Below are 24,939 nucleotides of genomic sequence, written 5' to 3' on the forward strand. Positions count from 1 at the left end.
ACAGAGGCCCCCACTGCGGGGCCTTGAGGGGCCGCCCACCAGCAACACCCGCCCGCATGGATGCCTAGCCAAGCTCCACCCAAGCGCTGGACGCAGAGATCTTCAAAGTCACGCATCTGTCACCCTGCTCAGAAGCCTCCGATGACCCCTCCCTGACACTGGCGACAGACATCAGCAGCGGAGCCTCCAGGGCAGGGGAAGGCATGGCCGCCAGCAAGCGACGGGACAGGGTCCCACAGAGAAGACAGCGGGGACGTTCCCCTCCCGCTCTGGAAGGGGACTCTGACGTGTGGGAAGTGAAGAGCCGGCTCAGAGGAGCACACTGGAGCCGGGGGACTTCCTCAACAAGCAACTGGAAACTTGGGCCTGTCAGGTCCGATCCATCCCACGGTGGCCCCAAGAGCAGCGACCTCAGGGAGCAGGGGCTGGCGGGGCCGTTTGCGGCCACCAGACTCTGAGCACCCTCCAGCCTCCTCTGTGTAGAGACAGACCAGCCTCGGCGGCCACGCAGGGCACCCAGAGAAGCTCCCACAGACTCTGGGGCGGGGGGGGGCCGTCCATGGAGCAGAAGCAGTCACTGCTCCAAACTTCTAGGAGAAGTCATGATCAGAAAAAGCTCAAAATCTAACCACTCTTTCCAGATTCAACAGGTTTAAAATAAGGAAACTCTTCAACAGCTTTGAACAAAAACACTTCTCAGGGCTCCAGTTACACACGCAAATGCATGTCAAATATATAAGATTCCCAGAGGGCTTCCTTTTGGCAACCCGGGGACCTGCGATGTCATTTAAATACCCTTCTCTCCAGACAGCATGTCATTTGTCTAACGCCAACCGCCTAAGGACAAAGCAGCCTCCAGGTGAGAGAAATGACTTAACCCCGAGAGTGCCTCAGCCCGCTGCAGGGCCGGCACGCTGTGCACCCGGGGGCACGAGGGGCTTCCTCGCAGCGGCAGAAAGCATTCGCCGGTGAAAGAAATCGTCGCAGCCTGCACAGACGTCCTGTCTTCTGGGAAGTCACGATCGCACCGATTGAGGACGCAAACCCCTCACTGGAGGGCTGGCGGCATGGAGCCGTGTCTGCGGGAGGCGCGGGCCACACTGCCCCGTCGCACGCCGGGGCTGCCCGTGGAGCCTCCCGCAGACCCAGGAGAGCTGGGCCCTCCCGGAGCAGGCGGGCACGACAACACAGACTTCCACCTCAGCCCCCGGGACAAACAGCCGGCGTACCTCCCTCAAAAATGCAGTCCGACTTGCTCAGAAGAAAAGCCAGTGCCGAAGGTGCGGGGGGCAAGAGGAAACGATGGACAGAATATCTAGTTCCCCAGACATGTCGGTTCTCAGTTCCCACAGGACATCTCCGGAAAACTGCCCCAAAGGCCCCTAGCTGGGCTGCAGGCGGTAGCGGCCACTCCACACAGAGGGGACGTGCAGGCTTGTGTGCCGGCCTCGCCTTGGCCGGGGAGGGACCCCAGCCCACCACCACCGGAAGAGCTGCCGGGGCTCGGCGCCCGGCCCATGCGCCAGCTGGCTCCCTGCTCCCCTGCCCCGGGGGGAGCCCCCACGGAGCCCACTCCCCTGCCACAGGCAAGTCCCAGGGCCGTGTGGGCCCGCGAACCTTCCCGCAGCTTCCCTGTGGGCCAGCCCCGTCTACCGTCGCCCTCGGTGCGCGCTGGCCGCCGAGGTGCGTCTGTCGTGAGGCCGCACACAGACTCTCCCGCAGCGGGCACCATGGGCACCACGATCCAGGCTGGACGGACTGCACCACCCTCACGATGCACGCGAGCCGCGCGCCGCAGGACGGAAGGAACGCGCGGTTTCCGGACGGGAGCCCGCAGTCTTACCTGGGCCAGAACTTCTCGAACAAGAGCATCGCCAAGAAGACTGCGGCGAGGCCCAGCAGCATCTACTCCTCCCCCGGCCGCGGACGGCAGCTCCACAGAGCCTGAGCCCACCTGAGCCCAGGGTCGGACCGGGATTCCCCTGAGGACAATGGAGCAGGTCCGGGAAAACCACTCCCTACATCAGACAGCTAGAGACGCCGATTAAATCCAGGTCCCAGGTCGTAAGGAATGCGGGGACGCCGGGGCTGCCCCCTAGCTCTCCAGGACATGGCCAGCCCCGGTCCCCAAACCATCCAAACTGTCCACAGAATTGTTCCTCAGGAAGTGGGGACTAAGTTTTCTGACTGAGTCGTTCAAAATGACTTGTCTAAAAACATTAAAACAAAAGACCTGCTCAACTCTCCTCGCCTCCTCATCTGCTGCACAGCAGGAACCTGCGTAACGCGCCCTCGCGGTGTCGCGCGGAGCTTCCGGCGACGCGAGGGCAGACCACGGCTGCGCGGGGACCCACCGCACGGCCCAGTGAGTCTTCAGCCTTCACCCCCGAGGGACGAGGACCCCCCCGCACCGGCAGCTGCACACAGACGCTGACGGCAACCTCACTTGTCACCCCCACCCCACGGAAACCACACCTGCGCCCTTGCGGGGGGAGTTCAAATGCACAGCTGGCCCGACGGCTGCCCACCAGTGGGAAAGCAGCTGCCGGGAGAGACACACAGGCAGCCACGAGCCTCCAGAAACCAGGCTGAGAAAGCCCAGGAGGCAGATGGTGAGCCCTGGAGGGGACCCTGCTGAACCCAGAACCCATGCGGCTGCCGAAGTGGGGGCCACCCAGCCTTGCCGGGGCTGGCAGCAGGCAGGCGGGCTCAGGAAGCGCCAGGACTGCAAGCAAGCTCGGCCGGCCGGGCCTCCGCTGCTCGTCCCAGGCGGCCAGGGCTGGGGGATGCAAGGCCCAACTCCCAGCACCACCTGTCGGACAGCGTGGAAGTAGGGGCTGCACGGGGGGTGCCCTGCTTGCGGGCAGCATGGCACCTCCTCCCCACGGGAAGGGTGTGAGGCAGAGCAGGGATGCTGACAAAGCAGGAGGAAAACCCGTGAGGTCAGAGGACGCAAGCTCTGACGAGGGCAGCAAGGGGGCTCGGCTGGGCACGTATTCCAGCCTAAGGTCAAGCTGTAACGCGAAGCCCCTGGTGCTGGGGATGAGAACGGGGAGCCACAAGCCCCCATCGGCCTGGAGTCAGGCTGGTCCCTCTGGCTCCACACCCCCACCGCAGGCCGATGTCCCAAGGAACACGGGTCACCCGGCATTTCCTAGACGCCTGTGACATGCAGAACTCGCTAATGAAAACAAGTCACCAGAGACACCCAAGTGGTGACAGATCTCAAAATGGCGCTAGAACGACACCCTAACAGGACTAGAAGAAACGCTGTCTGCAAACGCTGTCTGCGATCAGGACGGGGGGCACACTTCTAACGGTGGGGCACATGCTACTGTGTGCAGCGCTGGGGTCTCAACAGATCAACACAGCAAAGCAAGGAACCAACGCGCGCAAACGGGCCACACTGGGGATTCCACATGAAGAGCTCACACGCACCCACAACTACGAACGCCCCAACCCAAGAGGAGATGGAGCCGAAAACAGGGGTGAGCACACCTGACGGCCAACAGCAATCCCGACACACCCGCGATGCACCAGGTGAGAAGCCGTGGGGGGAGGGCTGACAGGCTGACCCTGAACCGGCTGCACCCTTGACCCCAAGGACAGGGTGCAGGGCACCGTTCTGTGTACAAAGCCCTTCCCACGGAGTCAGAAACGTGACCCAGAGGTGGGGGGCAGCCCCATAGTCCCACGGCCTCAGTGTGCCCTCAGATCTCCACCGAGAGCCACAAGCTACCCAGGAGGCGTCTGCCCTGGTGCAGCCACGGTAGGGAACTGGCGGAAGAGACCGCTGCTGCTGAGAATGGGGAACGAACCCCAACCAGAGCACGCGACACTGTTCACACGGCCGTCCAAGACAGCGTCTCACGACAGGAGAACGTTCATAACCTCGGTGACCCAGTGCTGGGACTGGCGCAGAATCCTGACGAGGACCAGCACTCCCCGCGCCAGGCCCTTCTCCCACCAACGGGAGGAAGGGGCCCTCGGTCCACCACAAGACACCAGACGGCCGACCTAGTGAGCCCAGGACTGCCCTGCACGCGTCACACGGAGGGACGGCTGCTCACACGGGGCCCTATCAGCCAAAACAGCCAAAGCGGTGACTTCCAGGCAGGGAGATTTCTGGCTCCGCATCGCACCTCCCCCCAGGGATACCCCACAAGGCCCCCTACACCCTCCGCAGAACTCCCCAGCCCACCCCTGGGACAGAGGCAGGCACTAGGGAGGTGTGGCCATGACAGATTATGCCACGAAGCCTGGATCGCTGACCTTTAAGGCCATGGGCTCCGCGCCACGCGGTGTCCTCTGGGTTAGATCTGGCACCTCTTCCCCCCCGTCTCCTGGTGGCCAGGAGGTTTAAGGAAGGGGCCAGATGTCCAAGCAAGTGCCCCTGGACCACTGTGGTGGTTTCCACAAGGCGGGACAAGCAGGTGCACCTTCCCCAGGAACACCTGCCTGGACTGTGATGACTGTGCAGTCTCTCTGGTCCCAAGTGACCCCTCAAGGAACCTCGGGCTCAACACAGTCTACCATTTTACCACCACAAAGCTAGAAACACAAACTCCAGACATGCGAAGAGTGTTTTTTTTTTTCTTTTTTTTTAAAAAAAAAAAAAAAGAATTTTTAGGGGCGCTTGGGTGGCTCAGTGGGTTAAAGCCTCTGCCTTCGGCTCGGGTCATGATCTCAGGGTCCTGGGATCGAGCCCCGCAGCAGGCTCTCTGCTCAGCAGGGAGCCTGCTTCCCTTCCTCTCTCTCTGCTGCCTCTCTGCCTGCTTGTGATCTCTGTCAAGTAAATAAATAAAACCTTTAAAAATAATAATAATAAAAAAATTTAAAAAGGATTTTTATTTTTTTTTTAAGATTTTATTTATTTATTTGACAGAGAGAGATCACAAGTAGGCAGAGAGGCAGCAGAGAGAGAGGAAGGGAAGCAGGCTCCCTGCTGAGCAGAGAGCCCGATGTGGGACTCGATCCCAGGACCCTGAGATCATGACCTGAGCCGAAGGCAGCGGCTTAACCCACTGAGCCACCCAGGCGCCCTAAAAAGGATTTTTAAACATCACTTTTTGTGGACTGTACTATAAAATAACCCGAGGACTGTTTTCCTATTTTAAGAGCTAATCCCACATCTTTCTTTTAAAAAAAATCAGCGGTGGGCCCCTGGGTGGTTCAGTCAGTTAGCTGTCTGCCTTCAGTTCAGGTTTTGATCCCAGGATCCAGGGACGGGGCCCCACGTCGGGCTCGCGGCGAAGCAAAGAGCGTCTGCTTCTCCCTCGGCCACTCCCGCTCCCCCAGCCCCGCTGCCCATGCTCTCACTCTCTCTAAAACAAAACAAAATCAACTGAAACATACCAACACTCAGACCAAACATGAGCAAAAGCCCCTCCCTGCTTCTGCACACTAACCCTTCAGGGCGTATGAATGCCGCTTCCGGCCAATGTGGCTCTGCCGGCAACACTGTCCGGCCACTCCACCCGGCAGTGAGCTGCACAGAGGGGACCAGGGCACCCGCGGACTCACGCGAAGGCTTCACTGCCCGGGGCTCAGAACACACAGACTCGTTCCCGGCGCCCTTCTGTGCCAGGCTGTGCCCCTCTGCATGTCCTCCCCATCCTCCTCCACGGCCACCTCCCACCGGCCCTCTGAGGTTCACACTGGAAGGACGTGCCACCCACAGAGGGGCTCCCTGGATGCAGCCTGGGTACGTCCATGCCATCCAAGCCCCACAGGGTCCAGAGGTCCCGAGTGGGACAAGCCTTCTCTCCAGACTGTGCACAATTTCAGAGCAGGGCACTGCTTAGTCCATAACCTCAGGGTGGAAAAACACCATCTTTAGGAGCACAACTTTTTTTTTTTTTTTTTTTAAGGTTTTATTTATCTGACAGAGAGCAAAAGAAAGAGAGATCACAGAGGGAGGGGAGACGGGGAAGCAGACTCACTGCTAAGCAGGGAGCCCGATGTGGAGCTCGATCCCAGGATCCTGAGATCAGGACCTGAGCCGAAGATAGACGCTTCTCCAAATGAGCCACCCAGGTGCCCCACAACTTTTTTTCTTTTTTAACATTTATTTGAGAGAAAGACCACAGGCGAGAAGGGCAGAGGGAGTGGGAGGCAGAATCCCAAGCAGAACCCACATTGAGCACAGGGCCTGACACGGAGCCCGAGCTCGCCATCCCAAGATCCCAACCTGAGCAGAAACCAAGAGTCGGACGCCCGACTGCGCCACCCGGGAGGCCCTAGGAGCACAGCCTTTTATGATAAGACCCCGGTGTCTGCGCTCCTCCCTCCCTGCCAACACCTCCTACCGCTCCTTCAATCCAACACTGCCAGTAGGTTCTCAGGTGGCAGTTCTAGCCCAGGCTATCATCCGCGCGACCACTGGTGCTCCACCGTGTGAAACCTGGCTGCTCTGGCACCTCCCCAGAGACACCTGTCCAGGAGGACAAGCCCCAGCTACGGGGAGAAGTCTGGGTCCCAGGCAGCTCCCCACCTTCTGGCATTAGCCAGGATCCTCCACTGGCAGAACCTTCCACAGAAGCTGGAGACGCTAAACCACACAAAGTAAAAATACGTGTATATGAAATCTGCACTCAGATTACTAATAATAAAATAAATTAAAACCCAGAATAAGCTTTACTCTTTATAATGAAAAGACCCTTTCCAAATATGTGAAAAGTGGAACGTCCGTTAAAGTGTCCAACCCTTATCTCAGCTCAGGTCTTGATCTCACGCCGGGCATGAAGCCTACATTAAATTAATTAATTAATTGAATGAACAAATTAAATAGAACATGTAAAGGGCCATCCGACAGCTGAGAAGGCGTCAGTGCCGATGGCTGCCGTACAGGCGCCCACACGCAAACGTGAACACCGGTAACACTGTGGGCGTCAGGATGTCACTCTGGACCTAGCAGGCAGGGGACCAACAAGCACCGTCCAGTCTGACGGGACCATGGCTGGGACCCCTGCCCTGGTGACCGAGCCCCTAGGCTGCAGGCGCCCTGGGTTTCCCAGCTCCCCAGCAAGGGGCGCTCCCCACCTATTGACTCAGGGCCCATCTGGATCCGCCCTTTTCCGGCTTCACATCTCTGGTTAGCTCTTGGATACCCGCACCTGCCCACAAGCCCAATTCTCAAGTGTCTCAAGAATGACAGGGGACCGTCCCATACCTGTCTGCAGACCTGGGGCCTCATTCTCTGAGTCCAGGCCCCAGCATGCTCACATGCCCAGCCCGTCCCCACACACCCCACGGTCAACGCCCTGTCGTGTCCCTCCTAGAGGGGTCACACCGAGCTCTACAAAGGTCTGGGGAGGGACTGGGCTCTACCAGGAAGCGTTTCTTACAAAGCAACTGGACGATCTGAGGACTTTCATCTCTAAATGCCCAGAACGCACAGAACAGCATGAGCCCATCCAGAAGAGCGTGCGTGACCCCCACACCCACAAGCAAAGAAGAGCTCTCACGGCCGCTCTCCTGTCTTCCCACAACCTACAGACGGGGCTACAGGGGTCACAAGGTAGAAATGCCCGTGTGCTACTTAGAGCTCAGAGTGTAAACACTCAAGGCCCATGTGTTCAAAAGCCCGCAGACGGAAAAGCAGCGGAGTGAGACGCTCAAGAAGTGAAAGTGGACGCCGTACCCTGCTGGCCCGTGACACCCACAAACTGCTTCACAGAGGAATTAACATCTGTCATTCGCCACATCTGGGGACACCGACTCACATTCTGGCCAACGTCAGTGGCCTGGCAACTGCCTCCCTCCCGGTTCAGGGTCTGGGCCACCTTTCAGGGCTCTGCAAGCACGCCCACCTCCCCCATCGGGCCTCACCCCCTGGAAAGGTGACTATGGTCATTACCAAGGGGACAGCATGACAGACTTGCACACTGTGAAGACCAGGGTTACATACTGGGTGGCCCTCTTGGTGAAGTGGTGAGTCCAGCTCGGAATAAATGAATTAATTCCCGAGTCGTCCTTACTTGGCAGCAAGGAACATGAAGTGCTACGCAGTGTCAGAGCACTAGGAGGGAGACCCCAAACCCAAGGCCAGTGCAAGACACGCAACTCAGCCCTGGGGGGCTGATGGAGGGCCTCCCGAGGGACATGGAAACGCTCCCCCAGCAGAGCCCAGTCCACCCGCACTGGCCCCTGATCATCCCAGAAACGGGATGCGCCTGCATGAGCATTAAGTGCGAACAAGCAAGTAAGTAATCAAAGCAACCACAGCAACCTGCTGGGACCAGGGGGCTCTGGAGCGGGAAGACCCACCATGTGGCCTGCAGTCCTGCTAAAGGTGACTTCAGTCAAGCCGGCACAGGAACCCGTAACTGGACCCCCACAGGAAGAGCCAACAGGGCCACTGGTCACATCACGCACACAGCGGGGAGGCCAGCACAGAAGCAGGCAGCCTCACTCACCACACTCAGGTATTTGCAGAATTCCTAAAAACGTGTGGACAGGGCACCTGGGTGGCTCAGTCGGGTAAGCCTGTGACTTCAGCTCAGGTCATGATCTCAGGGTCCCGGGATCGAGCCCCACCTCAGGCTCCCTGCTCAGCGTGGGAGTCTGCTTCTCCCTCTGACCCTCCCCCTGCTTGTGTTCCCTCTCTCGCTACCTGTCAAATAAATAAATGAATATAATCCTCAAAAAAATTTTTTTTCATTATAAAGAATTGTGAAAACTAAATGACGCACGTGTTTCTAGGTTTAATCCTAGAAACAGTGTCACGATTAATTCACTCACGCGCTGCTCCTGAACACACAGCAGACAGTGCACTTTGCCAGGCATTTAAAAGGCTTGAGAACCTCCATAAGTGCCGCGGCAGGAGAAGCGGACGGGGTGAGTCCAGGGACCTGCGGCCCCTCTCCTCCCTCCGGCACCCACCTCCGGCACCAGGAAGCACGTCTTCCCCAGGTCCTCATCAACCCTGCTCTGGAGACAGGACCTGCCGTCGGTGGGGTTCGCCTGGCCCTGAGCGGCTTCTCACAGGGTGAGCAAAGTGTGAGCCACGGGGCAGCGTCCTGACCACATGACACGGGGGTGACAGGTCGGGGCCCTTCCCTCCAGCTCACAGCTGCACCCCAGCATCTAGCACACTGCTTTGCACACTGTAGGTAACAAAATTGTTTTGAGTGTCTCTCTCCTTCTTTCTCCAAAAATGCACATCCTTTGCAATTTTCTAACACTGCTTAAGCCATTCCTCTTAGAAATCTCTCCCTAATGTTTCAATCAAGTATGACCTTCTGGCACATTTCTGTGGAACTGAGGATAACAGAGACACGCCTCTCTACCCCGCTTTAAGATACACTTACCATCTGCAGTGCTTCTCCAAACTTATGTACACAGACAACAGAGAGTTGAAAGCTTTGGAGGAAAAAACCTCCCTCCCTTGCCTCCCCATCATTCAGCCTACGGTCAAAGTGACCAAGTGTGTGTGGTCTGGACCAAGGCTAGTGCCCTGAAAACTTGGTGGATGCCACAAGACGGAAAGGGACAGACGTGACCCCAGTCTGGTTCTCCCACCACGAGGTCCTGGGCTATTGAAAATTCGCACAAAGAAATGACGATCGAACCCTGAAGTCTCCAAGTCACCACACTGTCGACGCTTCCCAAGAGGGATCCACACAGAGGGAGGGGCTGTTTTCCACCCAGGTGACCCTGCCCGAGGAGCAGAAAGAACCTCACTGGACACTCCGGCTGCTCTGCCCTGGACCAGCGGCTGCATCATTCCAGCCCTCCCACCAAATAAAGGTCCCAGGTCTGGAACAGCCCCTGCACGTCCAGTCAGCGCCACAGGGGACCGATTCTTCTGCCACCGTGTGAAGGAAACGCTTGTAAATGCCACACACGGAAAGTTAATGTAACCCTCGGCTCACTCTACTGTGATAAAAGGAAAATTAAACCGTTGGCTTAGAAATAATCTGCACACAGAAAATACAATCTTCTCGCCGTACACGTCTTTCAATCTTTCCAGTACTGAACAGCTACCCTTCCCGACATTTCCTGTAAGAGCCAACACCCCACTCTGGGGGTGTCCTCACAGGCCTCCTGCAGACTGCAAGGCGGGGGACACCTGCACCCGCGGCCAGCCTTCCAGAAGGAACGAGCAGGAGCCCTGACGGGCGGGGAGCCAGCCCCGCTCCCCAGAGCACTCGGGGCCTGTGGCACACATTCTTGCTGAGTCAGGGCTGTGCGTGAGCAGCTGTCACCTCGTCAGCAACGGGTGACAGCAGGCACCACAGTGCCTGGAGCGACACCACCGAACAGCCCAGCTCCCCCCACACAGTCCAACACAAGAACACCAACGGGACCCAGGGGAGCTGCCACCTGTGAGACGTCGCGAGCATGGAGCCCCTGCATGGGAGCTGCCCTCCCCCCACCCGTGTCCCTGACACCACGCGCCGGTGCTCAGGGGGAGAAGCGCACCCACGTACAGGTCAGAGCCCGGGGACGCCCACAGACTGCAACGAGAGACCCCCAGAGCCGTGAACATGGCAACAAACAAGGTTCCTGAGGTGCAGATGGGAACTCCCAGGGGAGGCCAGCTGAACCCTCAGGAAGGAGCCCCCACAGGCTGGCCCATGGCGTTCCTCCGCGCCCCTAAAGCCGGTGGCATCTCCAGCTGCCAGACTAGGGCTTCCGGTGAGACTGGCCCAGCCTGAATCCAGACTCTGTTAATACCAGTTCTTTTCGGGACACCGGGGGGCTCAGCTGATTATCCACCTGCCTTCGGCTCAGGTCATGATCCCAGAGTCCTGGGATGGAGCCCCGCATCGGAGCCCGCATCGAGCTCCTTGCTCGGCAGGGAGCCTGCCTCTCCCCCTGCTTGTGCTGTTTCTCTCTCTGTCTCTCTGACAAATAAATCTTAAAAAAAGAAAAAAAGAAAAAACCATTTCTTTTCAAGCAATCTACGTAGTTGTTCTTTGCCAATCAAACACTGCCGGGACCTACGAATGATCCCCCTTCTCCGTGAGAGACAACAAAGCCTCCTCCTCTCTGCTGCCTGCGATCAGCAGAAGGCCAACCGCCTGTCCATCCTGTCTCTTTGCCAAAGGCCCCAGAGGGCACGTGGGAGGGGAGGGAAGCACCACACCGGGGACGAAACGCCCACAGCTGCTGACAGACTGGCCCAAGTACATCAACTTGAAAGCAGCAAAAACAAGCGTTCAGGAGAATTAAAGGCTTAACCCGGAAGCCAGAGACCAGTTCTGCCGCTGAGTCACGGATTTACATTCCCAGCCCCAGAGCCCAGACCTCCACGGGCCCCGCAATGTCCACCGCCTGGAGGAGCGACCTGCTCGAGACCCCGCCCCATCAAGCTGAGGGCAAGGGCCCTGACATACAGGATGCACGAAGCCCAGGAGGGGACACACGGCTCCGGGTCAGACGCCCAGCAGGAGAGAGGAATCCGTGTAAAGGCCATCAGAGCTTTGGGTGACGACAAGCCTGCCGCTGTCCCGAACCAAGTGACCAGGCGAGTTCTCTCTTCCGGTCTCACCGCCCGCCACGAGCAGCCAGGCCAGCTGAGTGTGGACAGCACTCTTCCAGTCACACTGCCTGGAGGTCAAGCCTCAGCTACTGCCCCACCTCCACCATGACCTCCCCCGCTGACCTCCTTTCCACGTCGACCTCCGGCCCCTGTGACTCCCCTCCCCGCGGTGACACAGAGGCAGCAAGTCGGTGAGGAGGGCTGCAGACTCACTTCACCTCCACGAGTCCAGTCACAAGATCCGCCCCAAACCACTTCCCCGCTGCCACCACATCCCTGCGAGACGCAAGCTTCCACGATCTCATCTGCTTCCTGCCACACACACCACGGCAGGGCTGACCCTAACCCACACCCAGACCACAAGGCAGCCCTGAGAACTCGGACACCGCAGCCTCGCCTGGAGGAGAAACACGAAAGCTTTTGCAAGCTCTTCCGCTGCAGACCACTGGGGCCGCTGCTCAGGGCACTGCCTCAGGATGCACTTCCTGGACAGAGACAGCCCGCGCGGGGGGCCCGTAGGGGAAACACCCTCCATAGCCTTTGGCATCTGCAGGCCATCCACCTGCCGTAAGCAAAAAGCAGCATGGCCACCACCAGCCTCAAGGCCCCAAGTGACCCCGGGCCACCCACGGCTTCCACAGGATGCAAACAGGGATTCCTGCAGGAGCACTGGGAGGCCAAGGTAGGGAAGCACCAACAACACGGGGTGGCCACAGGGCAGCCATGCTCCGAGATGCCCACCTGCTCCCAGAGAGGCTCCCAGCAGAGCAGGGGCCTTGTACGGGCCTCACATGCCGGACAGTCTTCATCCACAGGGCGGTCAGGAAGTGTGAAAGCAGGTACAAAGGAAGCCTAGTACTCTCGGCCTAGGCACGTTAAAAACCAGCCCGCATCACGTCCTGCATCCACGCAGGCCTTCGGGCAGCGTAGCAGGCAGTGCTAATGGTGTAAACGGGGACCGTCCAGACACCCTTCCTGTGCAACCCCCAACCAAATCAGCCTGTGCTGGGTTTGAAACATCAAATGGGCCACATCCAGCACAGCAGAAACAGACCACAAAATCCGGAAGATGTGGACATCGATTTAGTAGGGGAAGCACTCTTTCCCAGGTAACAAGACTTCTCATTAGAAGATTCATAAAAGTATCTGCCATTAAAATAGCAAACGCCATCAGAGTGTCTAAAATAAACCACGCAGACAGACACCACTTTCTGAGTACACTGTATGCGGGCAACGCACACACGACCACACCACTTGGGTTCATAAAGGCCACAACCTTAGTCTTGACCCAAACTACAAATTCCAATTCTTAAAAGCAATGGTACAGCTGTAGGACACAGAGACCATCACTGACCCGGCTGTAGCACACAGGTCCGGCGCTGATTCTCACACACACACACTCCGACGCATTCGCGCTCCCTGCACTCAGCTCTAAGTCCTCTCCTGAAGAATCGCAGTTGTAATTAAAGAAATACCAGATGTTGAAAAAAAAAAATTAAAGATACCCTTTATTTTTCCTTTATTTGGGGGGAGGGGGCAATTCCACTCCAAGACACAGGAAAACACGTACCCACGGCTGTTGGCGCACCTCTGCTCCCGGCGGCCCAGAGGTGGAAAAGCCCATCGCCTTGTGAATGGAAAGCAAAACGGCCCATCCCCACAGTGGAGTATTATTCAGCCATAAAAAGGAACGAGGCGGACACATGCGCCATCACGGGTGAACCCCAAAGACATGCTCTGTGCGAGAACCAGGCCCAAAAAGGCCACATGTCACTATGATCCCGCTGGGAAACGTGCAAAGACGGGCGGCAGGCGAGTACTTGCTGGGGCGGGCGAGGCGCAGGAGGAGTGGGAATCGGCGCCAGGACTCTTCTGATGGAAGGTCCTGGACTGAGGGGTGCCTGGGCAGCTCTCAGTCAGTTAAACATCTGACTTGTGAGATTTCGGCTCGGGTCATGATCTCATGGGTTAAGGGACTGAGCCCCCCCATCGGGCTCTGCGCCCGACAGGGAGTCTACCCAAAATTTTCTCTCTCCCTCTTCTTCTGTCCCTCTTCCTTTCTCTCTCTCTTTCAAATGAGTAAATTAAAAAAAAAAAAAAAAAAAAAACTGGAAAGGAAAAGAGAAGGTCTTGGAACTAGACAGAACGACAGCTGTTCAACACTGAATACACAAAATGCGACCAAATTGTTCACTTTAAAACAGATAGTGGTTAATTTTATGACATAAACTTTACCTCAGTCAAAACAACACAATTAGTTTTTTTTGTTTTTTTGTTTTTTTAAGAACAAACACCTTTGCCTTCCTCCCCTGATAATTCAGTCCTGAAGCCATCAGACAGAGCCCATATGGGGGGGGGGGGGGCGTGAGGCAAGCAGCCTGACAGAGGTGCCAGGACAAAGGGCACCCCTGTGGAGGGGCAGCCAAGTACAAGAATTAGGAATCCAAATGGAACTGGAAAGGGGTTCCCCAGAGCACCTGGCCAGGAGGACATCCAGGTAGAAGGCAGGGGCCAAGCATAGCAGGTAACAGTGTCCACACAGGAGCAGCCTGGCCCGAAGCAGCAGTCAAAAAAAAGAGAAAAAATCACCTGATTTAAATCGATAATTCTCACATAACAGTTTTATAAAATTCTACATGAGCTGTTTAATAAAAGATAAAATGAGAAGGACGCTAAACCTAAGTCAGACGTTGTCAGAAATGAACCATCTCGGACAGCTGCTTAAAGACAGAGAAGTGCGCACAGCACCGTGTGTCCGTCTAACGGACGTAATGCGTGTGCGATCGCTGCGGCGGAAGACACGGCGCCTGCCCTCGACTGACACAGGAGGGTCCGATGGAGTGAAAACCGGAAGACATTACCAAGAACGCACACAGAGAGAAAAGGACCCAGAAAATACGAAGGACAAGAAAGATGAGGACAGAATGAGGCTGACAAAGGTCTAATCAGAGTCTGGAAAGAAAAAATAGAAGAAGAGAATTACAAAGAATGACAGAATTTTCCAGAAGTAACAAGAGAAAACAGATACAGGAAACAAAGCTACGTAAAACAAGATCAACAAACAGAAGCCCACACCTACCACACCATGATAAAACTGACAACCTGAAAAACAGAGAAAAACCCTACAAGTAGCCATAGAGAAGAAGGAACCACCATGCAACAGGCCCCGGGCGACAGGGCACAGGCACCAGAGGCAGCAGTGCGTGCCACAAGAAGGCTGCCCTCGGTCTGGGACGGCACACAACAAAACCACCATCAAGAACGAGGGTCAGGGCGCCTGGGGGGCTCAGTGCGTTCAAGCCTCTGCCTTCGGCTCAGGTCATGGTCTCAGGGTCCTGATCGAGCACGCACCGGGCTCCCTGCTCAGCGGGGGGTCTGCTGCCCCCTCCGCAGCACCCGCTTGTGCTCCCTCGCTCTCTCTGGCTCTCTCACACTCTCCTGCAAATAAATAAAATCTTTTAAAAAAAAAAAAAAAAAAAAAAACGAGGAATAGGCAGCAGAAGAAATTCCATACACATACAGGAACATCTAAGCAAACACTCTTTAAGATAACAACATATAATGTTCAACAAAAGGACAGAATGCAAATCTGACAATCACAACACAGCAGGTATGAAGTGGCCAACATACGCTGTGTATGACATACAGTGGGTTAAGAAACTAACATTTTTTTTAAGATTTTACTTATTTATTTGACAGACAGAGATCACAAGTAGGCAGAGCAGCAGGCAGAGGGAGAGGGAAAAGCAGGCTCCCCGCTGAGCAGAGAGCCCGGTGCGCACTCGATCCTAGGACCCTGAGATCATGACCTGAGCCTAAGGCAGAGGCTTAACCCACTGAACCACCCAGGCGCCCCAAGAAACTAACTTCTGACTTCAAATATTCATGATACAAATCCAGAGACTCACTATTAAAGAAGGGAAGTAGAAGAGGGTGCCCACGGCTGGCTCTCTGCTCAGCAAGGAGTCTGCTTTTCCCTCTCCCTCTGCCTGTCCCCCAGCTCATGCACACAGGCACACACTCTCTCTCAACCAAATAAATAAAACCTTTTTTAAAGAGTAAAGAAAGAAGAGAATTAGAATATAACTTCTAACTCAAGAAATGGGGAAAATGTGGGACAGGATTGTGGGGGAGGATGTAAGAGAAACCATATACTGAAAAAGGAAAAAAAAAAAAAGAAAGAATTTCTTTAAGTATACAAAAAACAACGCAAAAATAAGATGGCAGACCCAAACCCAAACACATCAGTACTTAGATAAATGTTAACAGAGTAAACTCACCAGTTAAAGATCAATGAGTGGATTTCTGGGTCTAACACGTATCTAAAATCCAGAAAAAGGGCGCCTGGGTGGCTCAGTGGGTTGGGCCGCTGCCTTCGGCTCGGGTCATGATCTCAGGGTCCTGGGATCGAGTCCCGCATCGGGCTCTCTGCTCAGCAGGGAGCCTGCTTCCCTCTCTCTCTCTCTGCCTGCCTCTCTGTCTACTTGTGATTTCTCTCTGTCAAAATTAATAAATAAAATCTTTTTTAAAAAATTTAATTTAATTTAATTTAAAAAATAAATAAATAAAAATAAATAAAATCCAGAAATGTAGAACAATGAAAAGACCAGACAGAGGTCTGAGTGTGAGAAAACACAGTCACCAGAAGAAGGCAGGGGTAACTGCAGTAACCCGGGGACCAGGACACACTCACCAGAAGAAGGCGGAGGGGAGGAAGGGTAACCGCAGTAACCCAGGGCAGAAAGCTGGACCCCAACAGTCCTTTGACTACCATCATCACTAACAAGGAGAAAGAATTCATCACATGCCAAACGTTGTTCTAACTCTTGATAGGGGTTCATTTCTTTAATCTTTAAAACAGCCCTATGTCCCATTGCTAGGTCTAGACCCAAGAAAGATGAAAAGTTATCTCGACAAAAAATGTGCACAGAAACGTCAGGGCAGTATGATTCAAAACAGCCAAATGGTGGAAAAACCCAAACGTCCATCAGCTGATAACAGTAAGTGAACTGTGGTCTAGGCACACGTTGTGTGAACAGTACCCCCAAGAAGCTGACGTCCGAACCCCCAGCACCTCAGCACGTGACTACATTCAGACAAAGCCTTTTAGAGGTCATTGAGGTAAGAAGAGGCCACATGGGTGGGACCTACGCCGTTACGACTGTGCCCTTAAGAAGAGAGAGACTAGGACCAGAAACAGACACAGACAGAGGGGTGACCACGGCAGCCATCTGCAAGCAGAGGGGGCCTCAGCGAGCCCTGCCAGCACCTGGATCCCAGACCTCCAACCTCAAGGACCCTGGGAGAAGCCCCCAGTCTGGGTATTTCGCCATGGCGGCCGGAGCAAACACTCCCAAGGACGGAAAATTCTTCAGCTCTAAAAGAAACGAGGTGCGGCCACACACAAGACAAGGATCCCTGCACTGAGTGAGAGGAGCCGGTCACTAAGGGCCACACCCTGAACGACCCTGCGTACAAGAAAGACCCCAAACAGCAGACCCAGAGAGACAGGAAGCAGATCAGCGCTATGTAGGGCTGAGGAGGATGGGGACTCAGGGTAACAGCAAAGAGGGACTCCTTTTGGGTGAAAATTCTAGAACGGATGGCGGTGACGATTGCACAGCTCAGGCGGACTGAATGTCACTGATCTGTACACTTTAAATGGGTGAACTGTGTAAAATGTGAAGCTGTATCTCCACAGAACCATTTATAAATAGCTAGATGACAGGTACCTCTAGAAGGTCAGTATCTATATCCCGACCATTTCCATATTTACGTTCATAAAGAAGGGCACTAAAGCACAGGTAAGTCATCTTTCTACTTCCACGTGGTCCATTTTGAGAAACTGCATTTCTAGGGATGTCTACTTCGTCTAAGCGACCAAGCGCATCAGCAGAGACGTTCTGTGTCCGCTCTAGTCCCCGCAGAGCACGCCGCACAGCTCCCCGCCGCACCGTTTGGCTGCTCTGCCTCTTGACCCGTCACCAAGCCAGAAGCTTACCCTCTTCAGGTCCCGCCTTCCATCTGCGTCTCCAGCACGGCCCGCCGGGCGGCTCCCGCCCCATCGCGCCCCATCGCCAGCCCCTCGGCCTCGACCCGGGACCTTCCTTCTTTGCCGTTGTAGCTTTTAAGGCAGGGTCAGCCAGAGCCGGAGTACCCCAGCTCTGCAGGCCACAGCAGTCTCCCTTTTTTTTTTTTTTTTTTTTTTTTAAAGACAACATGTAAAAAAGGAAAAGCCCCTGGACTGGGCCCGTGGGCCACAGTTTCACAAACAACTCCTACTCAACATTTTAAGCTCCCTTCAAACACACAGCACCCACATCTCAAAAGTTTTGATAGGTAATAATTTAATTACTGTTCATTTCTATCATTAAATTTCTATTGTAAAATAGAAATGGGGTGGGGGGTGCCCAAGTGGCTCAGTTAGTTGAGCATCCCGGCCTCGATCTCAGGGTCTTGAGTTCAAGCCCTATGCTGGGCTACAGGCTGGGCGTGGAGCCTACTTAAGGAAGAAAAAAAAATTACTACTGGGATTTCTTCTTTGATTCACCTGTTATTTAGAGATCTATATGTTTTCAAACTAAAAATTCACATTTTACCTTTATCTTCTGTATCTGAATTTTAATTTCACTGCTTCGTGGTCAAAGAATGCAGTCTGTGCACTACAGAGTCTTTGAAATTTCCTGAGACTGGTGTTTTATGGCCCAGTAACCGTGCAATATTTTAAGTGCACCCCTGGGGGCTGGCTGCAGAGCCCCGGATAAATCCAGGGAATCAGGCCTGTTACGGCCTGTTACTTCTATTGTCCAAATACATGCTCCCCGCTGCTGTTTCCTAACCAACCCGTTGATAAGGGAGAGAGGATTTGCTCATTTATCCCTGTCGTCCAAGTTCTGCTTTTCACAGCCTTAAGTACAAGCTACTTGCATCAGCCAGGGGGAATGCCAAGGAACACACAAACTTATGCAGGGATCAGAGCTGATGTGGCTGTGCACACCTACTCCCTCCGCCTCTACTGTGGGGCCTGGTATCAGCAGGAGCTGAGCATGGGGAGGGGCAGCGAGGACAGGGGACCCCTGAGCATGAGTGAGGAGAAGTGGAGCCTGGAGGGTGTGGGTCCTTGGGTCCAGAGGACCGAGGACGGGATCCCGTGGGAGAAGGGCCGCCACCCAACCCACAAGGCTGTCTGCAGCACCCCAGGGTCAGCGTCACAGGCACCCAGGTGGTACCGCCTTGCCTCTGCCTTCCAAGCCACGCACAGCCTCTCTGAGAACCAGCAGGAGGGGGATGCTGGCAGAAGTCCCCCCTCAGCTAAGCCAGCACGACACGAAACCACAGCGGTAAGTGGCAGCACCCTGCAAAGGGAAGCGTGCGCACCCCAGCACGGAGATGAAGCACGAAGGGGCAGACAGAGCCTCTGCGGCTCTGGACAAGTCCCTTGCCTTCTCGCAACACTGTAGTCTCCTGGGGCGACTAGTGAGGGTTGGTAACTCACCTAAGTGCTTAGAACACAGGTGCTCAATGAAGATGAATTCTTACTGTCACTGTTACTATTCTGATTACAGCCAGCAATATACCCTACAGAGGGCCTGGGAACAGCACCAACCCTACGGCAGGCTCAGGACAGATGGCCTTGGGCCTACTGAGACCTGGACAACACCAGGGCCTCTCACACAGGGGCTGCCGGGGGGAGGAAGGGCCGGCAGGGCTGGCAGGGGACTTGTTCCTGGGGCGGCTGAAAAAGGAGAGAGGCTTCGGTGACAAGCCAAAGGCCCCGGCCTGGGCCATCCGCGCATCATCTGGAGTGGGGGAAGGCCAAGCTGAGGGACAGGCATGAAGCCTGCTCCAGGCTGCCCACCACGGTACCCTGAGAAGCAGCACAGAGCCACACTGTAGCACGCCCCATGGCGTAGGGAGTAACTCACGCCCACTGAAAACAAGCCAGTAAGGAATCATCTTCTATCACAGGAGAAAAGGGCGGGGGGAGTGTCGATGGCTACGACAAAGAACCAGAAGCCCAAGAACTTGAGGCAACAGAACCTAAAGGCTACCACCAAGAACACAGGTTTGTTGTATTCAAGAGAAAAAAACAGGAATGGAAGCCAGAGAGAAGGAAGATCATAGAAAGACCCAGACAAAAGTCTAGAAATAAGACGGAAAACGACTCACTGCCCCATCTGAAACCCAACTGACTCAGGACTCGGCCGAGAGGAGCCATGGCCATGCGGGCCAAGCCTGTTGCGGACAGGGAGCACACGGTGTGGGGAGAGGGTGTCCCGAGTCACCAGGTCTGGCTGGGACGGACGCAGAGCCTGAGAGGCTCAGGAGCACACCTGCTGTCGCTCAGCGATGCTGTCTTATCAGGAGAAAAAGGGAAAAAGGAAACCGTGTGATCCTTTCTTTCTAGTCATCCTCACTCGACTCAACTGTGAGACTTCCCTGCGTGGTGGGACAGACCGCAGACAGCCGGAGCAAACTCTCCACACACACAGCACAAAGGAGGTCAAGAGCCCCCGACGGCTCCTGGAACGCCACAAGCAGCCCAGGCGAGAAGCCGAAACACCACTTTACCGCCGGGGAGGGGAGAAGACAGGGGTGAGGAAAACGGTGGGAATCCTCAAATCTTGGCCCAAGTTCACCACCTGAACCAGTTTCCCAGCCCAGGACAGAGCAGGCCCATCGCTCAGGCTCCAGGTTTTGCATCAGAAAGGGCAGCAGCGGTAAGACAGACCCCACTGCAGGAGGCGCCCCGGGGCCAGCGCAGCCACAGCACAGGGCTCGGCCACAGCACAGGGTTCCGAGACCCCAACCAAACAGAAGGGACACGGGGCTTTCCCGCCCCCACTCTGGCTCGGGATCACTCCACATCCCATCTCCACCCCGCTTCTCGCACCCCCTTGGGGGAAGGTGTCAGAGGGAGGAGCCTGGGGGGCTGAGTGCCGGTCCTCACCGCCCCGCCCAGGTGGAGGGCACCGCCCACCGTCCCGCCCCGCGGCCCGGCAGGAACAGGGGCCTGTGAGCTCCCCTCCAACACCAAATCAGCCCCAGTTCCACACAAATCCGCGTGGCGGCATTGCTGGAATTTGGGGCAGTACGTCCCACATCTCGACTTACTCATCAAAAGAAAAGGAACGCCTGCCAACAGAACTCTCCCAACACTCCCACCTGCTGTGGCCTACCTCGCGAGATGACCAAACTAACTTGACGTTCATTGCTTCTACCAGCCACTGTCTGACAAAGCAAAACCCCACCGACACGCTCAACGCTCTGACAGGAGAACTCAGGCGCCCCGAAGACCAGCACGGTTTGAGCCCTCCCCTCGCCAGCAAGCACTGTGCTCCCCAGCACTCGGCCTCGAAGGGCCGAGCCCTCACACCAGGGGAAGGCAAGGACCCTGAGCGCTGCCGCACTCCCTCCAAGGTCCCTGGAGCCCACTGCTTGCTCAGCTCACAGGGGCATGTCCCGGCACACACAGGCCCAGGTCAGAAACATCCATGAATGGCGGCCACTTCTTCCTAGGTTCCTGATCTCAGAAGACAAGGTGCAGGCCTAGCTGGTGGCTTCCAGGCAGGAGGGCAGGGCCCAAACTCCTGCCCCAGGCTGCCAGGCTTTCAGAGACCCCCAGAAAGCTTAAGAAAGACGCTGGATCTGGGGGGACAGAGCCTGCCCCTCAGGCTACAGAGAGAACACAGCGTAAAACCCAGAAGCAGAGGACGGGTGCTGGCCACAGACACAGGGTCCTCAGCACCGAGACTCGGGCACCAAGGGAGGAAACACCCGATCCGCAGAGAGAGACCCGAGAAGGGGGGCAGAGGGCCACCACGTGCCCCACAGGTGCCCATCAGCAATGGGGGCCAAGGACAGCCCCCAGGACAAGCAGAACCGAGGCTTCCAGAGCCTGGAGAGGTCACACAAGGCTCCTTAGATGGCCTTCTCATTATGGGGTTCCAACTGGAAACAAATCACAGTCAAGAAACCCTGAGAAACACATCTGTGTGCTCACATGAACGACACAAGGCCGCCCTACCCACCAGGGGCGTGGGGTCGGCCAGGAAGGGCCCCCCAGTCCCATAACCGTGTCGGCCACGAAGGGCCGCCAGTCTCAGTACTGTGTAGGCCAGCTAGGGACACCCAGTCTTACTACCGTGTCGGCCACGAAAGGCCCCCTCAGTCTCACTACTGGGTCAGCCAGGACGGACCCCCAGCCTGAGCCCGTCACTTCCCACACGGCCCTGAGGTACAGCCTGGGCAGTAAGGCACCCCAGCCTGTGCACCGCCCCCGCTCGCCTGCTCAGGGGACCCCCACCCCGGCCAGGCCACCAGGGCTGGATGTGACACAGCGTCCACTAACCAGGAGACCTAACAAATGTCACCTCGGCAGCAGGCCGGGGCTTACTTCCTCTAACCACCACCCAAACTGAAGACGCGGAATCACACCCCAAAGAACTCTCGTTTCCTTTTTCCTTTTCCCCGGACGCAGCCCCCAAAGTGTCAAAATGAACACTGTCTCCTACTTTCTTCCTTACAAGAGGAAGCCAGTGCTCCCTTCCCCAGAGAGCTCTGGCTCGCGCAGTGGCAGTGGGCTACCGCTTGCTTCCAGGACTCCGGCAGCCCACCAGCAGCCGCCGCCCGCGGCCACCCTGCAGGGGGGAGGACGGAGATCCCGGTCCCATAACCACCCGCGCACGGAGTGAGTCAGCAGTGGAGCCGCAGGGCACCCACGTGCAGACGTGCTGCTGAGTGGGGAACGGGAGGGGCGCAGGACGCACACAGGGGACAGGGATGGCGCCGGGGAGAGACCCACCACCCAGAGAGGGCAGGGGGCAGGTGGGAGGAGCCCGGCAAGCGGCCCTCGCCAGGGCTCACCCTTCCTGCAGGAGAGCTAGACCCACACCCCATGCGGTCCGGGGCTCTGAGTGAGTCCGGTCATGACGCCTGCCCCCCCCCCAACAGGCAACACCACTGCTCCCCACGAGCCAGTCCATCCCCACGCTTGATCCATTGGGCCCAGTGAGACCCACCAAGGCCCAGAGCCTGGCCGCCAGCCACTCTCCACCCCCACCAGGTTCTGAGCACAGGGGGGCTGGGCCAGCTCGTGGCCATTAGCATCTCACAGGGAGGCAATTCCCTCCCCCACCCCCCCCTGCTCTGCTCTGGCCCTTCAGGCTGGGTCACCTCAGCCAGATGGTTCACTGTCTCTGTGCCGCCCGCCCTGCCAACCGCACAGTTGCCGCAGTGACTGACTGAATGAGCGCAGGCCTCACAGCTCGTGAGCGCTCAGGCCGTGCACGCTGCCGCCCCTGCTCTTCCCGAAGACGCGACCTGGGTCAGAGACCTGGCCGCAAGGCGTCAGGGTAACGGAGGAGACCAAACGCACGTACCCGCCGGCACAATCCCACCCGCAACCACGGAGAGCACCTTCCATCTCCGACGCATGAGCAACAGGGAGACGGGGAAGGCCCGGCAGGGCCGGCCCTCAGGAGGCTGGAGGCCTCAGCTGAGCGCAGGTGAGGCAACCCAGAACCTCTCTGGTCAGCAAGCAGGATCCCTGAAAGGCTCCAGATAACACCGGGGCTTGCGGGGGCAGCAGGGCGGTGGCTAAAACAAGGAGCACCGTGAAGGTCGGCAATGAAGCAGGCCCCGAAGCCCCCACTCCCAGCAGAGACAGCAGTTACTTCTCCAGATGTGCTGAGAGGCAAAGGAGGGGCCGCAGTGGAAACACAGAACCTGCGTAAGAGGGTGGAGATGCCCGGCACCGGCCCAAAGCATCGTGAAAACCCTCAGAGAAACCAGAGAGGCCACTGCGACTGCCGTCCAAGAAGGAGACGCTACGGAGGGCGCCAGAGAACCCAAGAGCGCTCCCGGGAACAGCGTAGCAGCAGAAAAGCAGCACCTACCCGACAGAAAACATTTTGGAAACAGAGAAAAAGGGGGTCCGGAGGAGCGTCAGGAGTCCCAACCTGCATAAAGTTCTAGAAGAGCCTGGTGGAAGAAATCCCACCGACGGTGCCCCTGAGCACATCAGCAGGCGTGTCAGTAACTATCTGCCCATAGTGCCTCTCTTAAAGGTAAAAACTGCACGGGTCTGAAGAGCTCTGGGACGCGTTTTCCCCGCCAAGACGTGGAGTGCCGGAATCACCCCCACCCCAGCCAGGCTCCACGTGCAGACCTCCGTGATAAAGCAAACTTAGGAAAACATGCATCACAGAATCCGGGTGCAGGATTCTCCTAACTTCCCTGTTTGTTTGAGATCATTCCCATTGGGGGCACCTGGGTGACTCAGTCGGTTAAACGTCTGACTCTTGGTTTTGGCTCAGGTCACGACCTCAGGGTTGTGACATGGAGCCCCACATCGGGCTGACTGAGGGGGTCTAAGATTCACTGTCTCTTCCTCCCTCTGCCCCTCCCCGCTCCTGCTCACGTGCTCTCCCTCTCTCTCAGTATCGTTCATATTTAAATGTTGGAGGCAAAGAATCAGGCAATCAGAGTGGGCAGGCACTTTGAACAGCAGTCGTGATAGGTACGTGCACAGGAGAGCAACTTTCAAGACCAAGGGTGAACAGCACCTAGCCCAGCGTTCCATACCCAGCCAGACTGTCAACCAGGCAGAATAAAGATGCCATCAACCACTCAGTGTCTCCACAAAGCCGCCTCTCTCCACAGAATAACAGCATGTGCTCTGTACCAATGTAAGAACTCAACCCGAAAGAGAAGACATGGGATCCCAGAAGCGGGTTTTTGACACAGGAGAGAGGGAAAGGCAACCCCAGGATGATGGGGAAGCAAGCAGGAGGGCAGAGGAGGACAAAACTCTGACTTTGCACAAAGGAAGTCAGCAGACAACACCTAGGACTGGGAGTTGGAGGCAGGTAGAGGGAACAGAAGTAGCAACAGAGTAATGTTATTTAGAATCAAGGAAGTAAACACCAAAATACTCCGCTAAGAAAAGGTTCCAGTCCTGCTTCTAGGCAGGGATGGGAGGGGAAGCCGTGTGGCAGTGCCCCACTGAGCCACGAGGCCTGCCATCCTCCCCTCCAGGCTGGGCAAACAAAGCGGGACACAAGAGATGCCTCACCAGCCACACTCTTGGACAGGCCTGGGCAGTGAGGCCACGTAGAGAAGAGCGCTCAGCCGTTCCCTCCAAGACACAAGGTGGACGACACCATGGTGGCCCCTCCGCCCAGCTCAGTACCACCAGGGCCCCACCAACGGAGCCCGCCATGCCCGTGGAGCTGGCCCTCACCTCTGACCCACACAGAGAGACACGAGAGGTCATAAAACTTTAAGGCCCCAAGTTTCGGGGTGGCTCGTCAGAGGAACAGCAATGAACTAGTGTTTTGTGACAAGACTTACAGAACTATTTTTCCACCCTTTAAATTACATGGTCACTTAATTTGGACCAAAGTAACTAAAAACATTTTTTTAAAGACTTCAGTTAAAGATAAAGCAAA

At 56.3% G+C, this 24,939-nt stretch overlaps 1 protein-coding gene across 3 annotated transcripts in view; it reads right to left on the bottom strand.

Annotated features, from left to right (window-relative positions):
- TBCD (tubulin folding cofactor D) overlaps positions 1–24,939 on the bottom strand; it is a 154,318-nt gene that overhangs the window by 71,282 nt on the left and 58,097 nt on the right. The window lies entirely within an intron of this gene.

Source organism: Neovison vison, chromosome 5, assembly GCF_020171115.1.
Source record: "Neovison vison isolate M4711 chromosome 5, ASM_NN_V1, whole genome shotgun sequence".
Lineage (NCBI taxonomy): Eukaryota > Metazoa > Chordata > Mammalia > Carnivora > Mustelidae > Neogale > Neogale vison.